Genomic DNA, 9,916 nt, shown 5'->3' with positions numbered 1-9,916 from the left:
CATTCCTTTGGTCTTCATTGTGGGTGCACTACGAAGGCTCGGATAGCCTAGGCAATTGCTATCCCTACACTAAGTGAAAACACTACACATCAAGAAACATTTGAGTCCGTCCCTCACTTTCTCTCAAAATGATAATCTTAATCAAAATGTACAAATGTAAATCCAAAATTGAAAAAAATGCAATACAAGAATAAAAATGCAAGTTAAGGGGTTAGAATATTTACAAATGGTGGTTTAGGGAGGACTCCACCAAACTCACACTCTTGAGATGAAATGTCAAGGGGGCATAGCCAAGGTGTTGTTGATGTTGCTCAACACCTTGGAAGTAGTCGAAGGCTTGTTCATTGTCATTATAAAGATCTTCAATAGACCTTTGCACATTGTGTTCTTCATGGTGGTGACTTGAGTCAAAATGGCCACCAAAGCCTTGGTCTATAGCATTGCCAATGTAGGGATTGACTAACCCATCGAATTCGTCATCCCATAGACCATATACTTCACTGGCTTGCTTCCCTATAGTATCATGAGTTTATGGAAACAACTCCTCTTTCTTGTTATCATGGCCAATGAGGCCTTCTTCATTACTTGTCATGAGTGGTGGTGAGTTATTCAAGCTCTCATTGTTGCAATTTCCTTTCTCTTTGGACGAAGCATCTTGAAGATTATCCTATTTCTTCTTCCATATGGGTGGTGATTCTTTACCCATAGTTTGATCTTTGCATTGAGGTGCCAACTTCTTCCTATCACTTTCTCGGCTATAATGATCGATCATGAAACATGGCTCATGTAAGCGGGGAGCTCTCATTGTCTTGTCGAGGTTAAAAGTGATTGTTTCATCTCCCACTTCAAGTGTGAGTTCTCCATGTTTCACATCAATCACCGCTCCCGCGGTATGTAAGAATGGTCTTCCTAAAATGATAGGAATGTTGGAGTCTTCCTCCATGTCAACAATAACAAAGTCCACCAGGATGAAGAACTTGCCAATTCTTACCGGTACATCCTCCCATACCCCTAAAGGTGTGTTCGTTGATCGATCCGCCATTTGAAGTGTGATATTAGTGCACTTGAGTTCTCCCATTCCTAGCCTTTTGCACACCGAGTATGGCATGACACTCACACTTGCCCCAAGGTCACATAAAGCTTTGTTGATTGTCGTGTCGCCAATGGTGCATGGAATAGAGAAACTTCCCGGATCTTTGAGTTTTGGAGGCGAACTTCCTTGTAGGATGGCACTACTCACCTTAGTGAACGCAATAGTCTCTAGCTTCCAGATGGATTTCTTCTTTGTAAGAATATCTTTCATGTATTACACATAGGCCGGAACATGATTGATTAATTCCGTGAATGGAATTGAGACTTTCAAGTTCTTCACAATCTCCATGAACTTTCCAAGTTTTTCATCAAACTTAGGCTTAGTTTGATGACTTGGAAATGGAAGTTTAATCACAATAGGCTCTTTCTCCTTAACCTTCTCTTCATTCTTCTTCTTTGAAACTTCTTGAATGGGTTCTTTTTCCTTAGAGTTTTCCACAACTTTTTCCTTGTCACTAGCATTCACAACATCTTCATTAATGGGCCTCTTCGGCCCTTCATTCCTTGTACCACTTCTCAAATAGATGACACTCACCGACTCATGTCTTGGGGCATTAATTAGAGGTGGTAATTGCCCCTTTTGTCTTTGAGAGCTAGAAGATGCTAATTGAGATATTTGTGTCTCCAACATCTTTGTGTGAGCTAGTATATTGTTGATGGTGATATCTTTTGCTTGGCTATCTTTTTGCATTTGAGTAAAAAATTTGGTATTCTCATTGTAATAATTGGAATAAGGGGTTCCACTCTTATATGCTTGGAAAGAATTCACTTGTTCACTTGTTCCCCTACATTCACTTTGGTCATGTCCCAAAGTTCCACAACTCTCACATACTCCACTTGGAATTGATGATGATTTGCCACCATAGCATTAACATGTTGCTTGGGTGATTTGGAGGCCTCTTAAAGTTTAGCCATGGCCTTCTCAAACTTCAAATTAATGGTGTCAATGTGAGCACGTAGTTGAGCACCCAATTGTGTAATGGAATCCACCTCATGCTTTCCTCCTCTATTGAGAATGTTTCGGGAGTCTTCATAAAGACCATTTCAAAATTGTTTTACAAAGAACCACTCGCTAAGTCCATAATGTGGACAAGAACGACAAGTGTCCTTGAATCTCTCCCATGCTTCGTACAAAGATTCCTCATCCCTTTGTTTGAACCCGGTGATTTGGGCTCTCAACATGTTAGTCTTTTCCGGAGGATAGAATTTCTTGTAGAAAGCAAGTGCTAATTTCATCCAAGAATCAACACCAAGAGTAGCCTTGTCTGGGCTTTTCAACCAATTTTTCGCGGTACCAATCAAAGAAAAAGGAAATAAGACCGATCGGATTTGGTTTTGAGTAACTCCGGTTTGAGAAATCGCATCACAATAGTCACAAAAAATCTCCATATGTGAGTGAGGGTCTTCACTGAGCATCCCTCCAAATTGACTTCTCTCAACTAATTGTATCAATGCGGATTTGGTACTGAAATTACCAGTTAAATGTTGTGGTGTAGGAGTACCATTTGGTAGGTTCTCCTCGGTTGGTACGGAATGTGATGAGAATTTAGGCATTGTGGGTTGATTTTGTGGTAGGTTTTGTATTGGGTTATCCTCTCCTTCTCTTGCAAAAGGGTTGGTAAACTCAATGTTATTTGGTTGAATGTTCACAATTTCTCCAATACCTCTCAAAGTACCTCTAGCAAGTCTTCTATTGTTGGTCAAAGTTCTTTCAATTTCAAGATCAATAGGTAACAAGTTACCTTGTGATCTCCTAGACATGCAAAATATCAAACAACTCGAAAACAATTAGAACAAACTTGAAGAGATTGACTTCCCCAAGGTAGAGAAAGACACAACTAAAAACAATTAATGAAGATCAAATCAAGTTAACACCGTCCCCGGTAACGGCGTCATTTTTGGTGTCGGTTAAAACTTGTCGTCAAAAGCTACCTAACCAAAACAATATTTATAACTTCACAAACTACTCTTAGCAAAGTGGTAAGTAAAGGTCGGATCCCAAGGGATGGGTATTGATGTAGGATTTTCAATTGTAAATGGTTGTGTCTTAGGGTGTCACAATTTGGGTTGAGATAGGACATCAACTAAACTAATCAACAATATAAAGCAAAGTAATAAAAACAAGCAAGGTGATTAAAATGAGATGTAAACGATTGATTAAAAGAACTAGGGTGTCATGGGTTCATAGGGGATTCATGGGAGTTGATCATACAAAAATGTTCTCTACTAGATGTAAGCACTTATTGTTGTGATGGGATCGAGTTGGTGTATAAGCTTACAATCCCTAAGAAGGTTTGGGACTCGGAGCCGAATCGATTAGATTGTACAACACCTACAAGTCGACTTAGTCCTTCCTATTCAACTATATGCATAATCTAATGAGACTCGAGTTGGTGTATAAGCTTACACGTCTCATTGAAAAGATAGGTCATGGGTAAACAATAAAAGGATTCATAGGCTCGCATTTCATCAAACATAACATGTGCATAAGTTGAAATCACAACAAGGAAGAAAATTAATTATGAAAACATATTAGATTAAGCATGAATCAATCCCCGTGTTGGTTTCCTCTAATTTACCATTAACCCTAGTTAAGAAAACTACTCACTCATTATCAAGTTTAACATGCTAACAAGGTTGTCAATCAAACTAGCAAGGCAAAATATGATGAATAAATGAAAATGATTAACAATAATTAAACAAGGTTAAGAGAGAATTATACCTATGAAGATGATTCCAAATAATAAATCAAAGAATAATATAAGTACTTGATGATTGATGGAAGGTTGTCAATCCTCCAAATAAACCCAAATAATCTTCTAATTACCCAAAATAAATGAAGAACAATAGAGAAATTAAGGAAAGATTAAGTATTGAGATTTGTATTAAGACTAGATTAAAAGTTGATTACAAGATTAAGGAATGATTTGAACTTGATTAAGAAAGTATTAAGAGAGCATGCTAATCTAAGTAGTACAATGTGGTATTTATACTAAAGATTAGGTACAAGGATTAGGGTTACTAAGGGCTTAAATGACTATTAAGTCCTTAAGAAAAGTTGAGGAAATGCACCTCTCGAAGGAAATGAGCATCTCCGTTTTGCTAATCTCGCCATGATTCGCGCGTCTTGGGAAGTGGCACGAGCTCTCTGGACTGTGATCCGAGCGGATTGGTCAGGAATACGCTCGGATCCTATGGGTGCAAGACGAGCGTCTTGGCTGGGAGACGCTCGGATGGTGGTGGTTGGAGACGCTCGGATCGTCTGTGATCTGCTCGGATCCCACAGCAGACTGCTTCTCTTCTTTTCTTCCTTCATAATCCGCAAGGATTATTCCGGGGATGCAAGGATCCTTTTGTCATTGCCCATTTTAATTTATTATCTACATAGGCCTTCTAGTATCGTCTTCTCTTTGATGCTTGGTCATTAGATGCGATCAATTTAGCTCCATTTCGCCATACAAATCCAAGGTTAGCACTCCTTTCCTACCAAGGGGACAAAACCTCAAAGAATATGTAAAATGGGAAACTAAAGATAGTAAATGACCCAATTATGCACTATAAAGCATAGGAATGAGGTTAATTCGGGGACTAAATGTGCTCAAATTTGAGCCACATCACGTTTTAAGAGGATTCTTGACCTATGGCTACTCGATCGAGTAACTACAGGGGTGGCACTGGGGGGGGGGGTTGTTCTGTTCTCAGCTTACTCGATCGAGTAGCTGATGAACTTGATCGAGTAAGTCCAGCTCGATCGAGCGCCTTACCAACTCGATCGAGTAGCACTGTTACAGCTACATTTCGTTTTAAAACTTGGTTGAATCATCATGCCCTTAAATGTGGTATATTATTCCTTGTTGGGAGTGTTTTATATCATTGTTTAGCCTCAACGATGGCTATATTATTACGTGTGGTCGTGCAATGTATACAATTTTCAATGCTATGTATATCGGTTGAAACGATAAATCAAATTGCTTCAAGTAACGTACTGGCCAATGGTTACAATTCTTGTTGCATTTTGGTAGGGTCATATGAGGGAATAGTTCTTGCCATGCCTGATAGTTGGTGGGAGGTGCTAAGTGGTGTTGTTCAAATTGCTAATGGTTGCATATATATATATATATATATATATATATATATATATATATATATATATATATATATATATATATATATATATATATATATATATATATATATATATATATATATCATGTGAGTCATGTTTACATAATGTCAAGAAAGTGTTGTGGCTGTCATGAGTCGAATATGCCTATTGGTTAATTTGTACAACTCTCGGTGGTATTTATATAAATTTGTATACTATATCAAGCCGCCTTGGGTAAGTAATGTACAAGGTTTATAATTTTGTTGCATAAAGTGGTGTGATAGTATAACAAAGTAATCGATGACGTGGCTGCTAGTTGGTAATGGTATATCTTATGGTGTGATACACGCTTTCAGTAGTTTTATATTTATACGAGTCAAATAGTGTAATGTCAAGAAGTGTACGGGTTGTCATGAGTCAAGGTTTGCTTTGTGGTTTGTAAGTAATGTCAATATGGTATAATATGTATTGGTTTGTGGGACAGGAAGTTGTTTGATGGTGAACTTCGGGGACGAAGTTCCTTTTTAGAGGGGAAGAGTAATGTCGCAAAAGGAAAATGACGTAATTATAACAACTTTACAGTATTTTCGTGATATTTTATAGTATCTCCATGACATTTGAAGTGTGTTCAATATTTGCTTGGATAATTCTATTGTGGTTATTGTGTAATTGAGTAAGAGTTATAATTGTTGAATAGTATAGCCTGTCGTAATACTTCTTTTTCAGCTAATTATTCGTTATGTTGTCATGAGAATTAGATGTTATTAGCGGTAGTAGAGTTGTTATCAGTAGAGTTGTGTTGTGTGGCTAAAGTGATAGACTCGAATAAATCGTGTATCGTTGTGAATCAATGGTAGGACCGTTGTTTTGTATGTTTTGTAATTGGTAATCGTTGACAAGTAATGGATACAAGTATAGTATGATAGTTGTGTTGGTGTACGTTTGAATAATATCATGTAGTAAGTGCAAGTGATAGTCGAGTTAGTCGTTCTTGTGGTTAGTATGTGTTCAGTGATTCAAATAGAAGTTGGTGATTCGCTGAGAGTCGTGTTGTGTATTATGTGTTAAGGTGGATGATGATGATGTCTGATGAGCATACATAAGGGGATGATGTTCTCAATCGATAATGTTGACCTGTGTCGGGTGAACGGTGGTGTTGACCATGGTTTCGTTGTCATATGTCGCGGGGGAGGATGTAATACTACAGTTTTATGCGTCACTTTCATAAAACAATTTTTACAAACCTAATTACTTTGAAAAGAGATTACAACCTACGTACTTCGCATCCATCGCATTATTGATAAATCCCGGAGCTTGGGAGGTCGGAATTCATCGTTCTTTGCATTCTTGTGATCCTTGCGTCGTGGGTAAGATTTACGTACTGTGTTTATGGTATTTCGTTAAGGTTGTTTAAACCCTAATTTGGGGTTTGGTGGTTTTGTTGTCTTTTATGATTGGTAGTTATTGTATGATGATATGTTAGGAGGAGGATTTGTATAGGAGGCCTTTTGATAACAGCTGTTGAGACCGTCTGACTGTATTGCATTCCAGGTAGGGTTTCCCTACTCAGTATTAGTCACATGATGTGTTAGTTGTGATTTGTGATTGTTGAATATTATCATACTCGTATTGTGACGGTTGTTGGTTTTGATTGTTGATAATAGTTGTGGTTGATTGTATCTGTCTGTGTTCTTCGGGGTGCGTCCCTGGCTGAGTGGAGTCACTTGCGGGAGTGGCTTCACGCCCATTATTCGCCTTCTGTGGAACCCGCCACAGAAGGGATATGCACATTAATGGATTTGGGTTCATCGCTCGACGGAGATGAGTGGGGCTTAGGTGGGAACGGCTGCGGTCCCCCACTGGCGGCGAGGATTAACCTGTTGCGATGGGTACTCTAGCATGGCTACACACTTTAGTGTGTGTAGTCAGTGTTGTGGAGTTGGTGATGGAGTTCGGAGTATATCTGCGACAGTTGAGCTGTGTTGTTTATTGTGTTGTTGAGATTATATAAATTGTGTAATTAGTACTGACCCCGTTTATTGTTTTAAAAACTGTGGTGATCCATTCGGGGATGGTGAGCAGTTGTTGAGCAGTTATTAGTCGAGATACATGGGATAGCTGGGATGTGTCACCTTCAGGTGATAGAGTCTTCCGCTGTAGCTTGAGTAGTTTATCAGACATTTCATTTAGCGGTTTAGACAGTTGTTTTGGGAGCTTGTAACCCGTATTTTGGGTATTTGGTTTGGATTGTATTTTATCCACTAAACTTATACTATTTAAATGTTGGTTCGTTATTGTCTTATGATTATCATTGCCTCGGGAAACCGAGATGGTGACATCTTTATACCTGAGTGGTCCTGGTAAGGCACTTGGAGTATGGGGATGTCACAAAGTGGTATCAGAGACACGATCCTGAAACCTGTAACTAATGAATATAATGAACATAGGGAGTCAATTAAAATGAACCCGGGGTAAAGGTTGTAGGAGCTAATGCAAAGGCTTGGGAGACGTCCTAAAGTCGCGAACTCGCCCTACAATTTTGAACCGGTCACATGGGGGTATATGTCAAGGTCGTATGTGGTGTCCGTTAGTTTGTATGTGAACGAAACTATTCATGTTGTGAATTGCTGGAGTATGTGAATTGTTAGTTTGGATGTTGGGAGTGGAGGATTGAAATCGTGATTGAAAAGTTGGTGGGGTGTGTATATATGTTGGTTTGCATAAAGAAGCATGATGGTTGTTTATTATGTGGCATTTAATAACATGAAGTAGATTATTTTGTTGATTGTATGAGGAATTGCGTAGATTTGCATGCGTAGTTGTTGTTATAATGTTGAGATTTTGAAGCTGCATAGTATATTGAGGTTATGTGAGATAACATGCGGGTAGTATTCACGAGTCTGCATGACTCGATCGAGTAGGGGGTACTCGATCGAGGGGTACTCGATCGAGTGGGTGAGGTACTCGATCGAGTGGGTCTGACTCGATCGAGTGGGTATTTTGACGTTTTTATGACCAGAAGCCTGTTTTTGGGTACTCGATCGAGTACATATGGGCACTCGATCGAGTAGGGGGTCACTCGATCGAGTGGCCAGGCTACTCGGTCGAGTATGTTAGAGAACAGAAGGCCTGTTTTGGGTCTGGAGTCGGGGCACTCGATCGAGTAGCCTCTACACGATCGAGTAGGTTTAGGCACTCGATCGAGTGGGTCCTGAGCAGGGTGTTTCCGTGTTTTGGGTTATAGTATGTATGTTTATATCTACCTTTTCTTATATAGTTTCAAGATGCCGCCAAAGAAAACCGATTTGTATGCGAGAGCTGAGAGCATGAACATCGACGATATAGTTAAGATGTTGGAGCATCAAGATGCTCTTACGGAGGCTCTAAAGAGAGTGGGAAAGGATAAGGAGGTTGATCACTCTAAGATCAGTCTTTATATAGCGACGTTTAACCCAAAAGAGTATAAGGGGACCGGGGAGCGAATTCTTCTTGACAATTGGCATCGGGAGATGGAGAACATTCGGATCCGTACATTGTCCCGATGAGATGAAAGTAGAACAAGCTGCGTTCTACTTGAGGGAAGCGGCTGGTGAGTAGTGGGACAAGGTGAAAGGGAGTGCTAAAGAGATGTATACGAAGCAGGGTCTGCCTGCTATACCTTGGGAAGAGTTCCGGAGGGCTATGAGGAGAGAGTTTGTACCTGAGCATATGAGGAGTAAGCTGAGGGAGGAGTTTAATGGGTTTAGGATGACATATGATATGTCGGTAGCTAAGTACTACACGCATTTTAATGAGAAGTCTAGATATGCTGAGGACATGAGTTTGAGTGAGGAGAACCTGGCGCTGAGATTTGAGAGGGGGTTGACCCCCAGGATCATGGAAAAGTTACCCGTGGGAGTCCTTACGGATGTTAAGGAAGCTTATGAGAGGGCTGGGAAAGCTGAGAGGTTGGTGGAGATGGCCCGGGAGAGAGGAGGTGAGAAAACGAAGGCTGAGAGTGAGGGTGGTGGCCAATCTAATTACAAGAAAGGCAACCACAATCAGGCTAGAGCGTTTTCTTCTGGTTCGGGGTTCAGTGCTGGGGCTTCCTTCGGGCGTGGCCGAGGGAGCGCTAGTGGTAGTTGGGGAATGACCTGCTTTGGTTGTGGCGGTGTAGGCCACAAGAGACATGAGTGCACGAGTGTACAGGGAGCTTTTCAGAGATCGGCTCAGGGGAGCTATTCTCAGGGGCCGGCACAGAGTTATGCGAGCAACAGACCCAGGTGGGTCATGGTCTAACCGGAAGGTCGAGCAACCAGGTGGAGGCCAAGATCTTGTCCAGGGAGGTGGACAAGACCGATGAAAAGTCAGATATGGTGGACAAGAAAGCAGCTGAGGACGACGCACATGTTATCACTGGTACGTTTCTTGTTAACGGTACTCATACCTTTATCTTGTTTGATTCGGGAGCGTCTCAGTCGTTTGTATCTTCGAGTCATGTTAAACAGTTGGGTCTAAGGGTATATGAGTCTGTAAGTGAGAAATTTTTTATACCTTCGGGTGAGTCTGTATCATGTGGGAGGTTGTATAGGGATGTATCTATGATAGTTGAGCAAGTTGATTTACCTGTGGACTTGCTAGAGTTTCCTTTTGACGGTTTTGAGATGATAGTTGGGATGGATTGGTTGGGAAAGTACAAAGCTAAGATAGACTGTCATCAAAAGAAAGTGTCTTTGAGAG

General features: G+C 40.4%; 1 non-coding gene across 1 annotated transcript; it reads left to right on the top strand.

Annotated features, from left to right (window-relative positions):
- The first annotated feature begins 2,167 nt into the window (after nucleotides 1-2,167).
- Nucleotides 2,168-2,274, top strand: LOC141625318 (small nucleolar RNA R71). The gene has a single exon (XR_012535104.1). It is a non-coding gene; the product is annotated as a small nucleolar RNA R71 (small nucleolar RNA).
- Nucleotides 2,275-9,916: the final 7,642 nt, after the last annotated feature.

Source organism: Silene latifolia, chromosome X (assembly GCF_048544455.1).
Source record: "Silene latifolia isolate original U9 population chromosome X, ASM4854445v1, whole genome shotgun sequence".
In the NCBI taxonomy this organism is placed as follows: domain Eukaryota; kingdom Viridiplantae; phylum Streptophyta; class Magnoliopsida; order Caryophyllales; family Caryophyllaceae; genus Silene; species Silene latifolia.
This window is presented reverse-complemented; position numbering and strand designations above follow the sequence as displayed.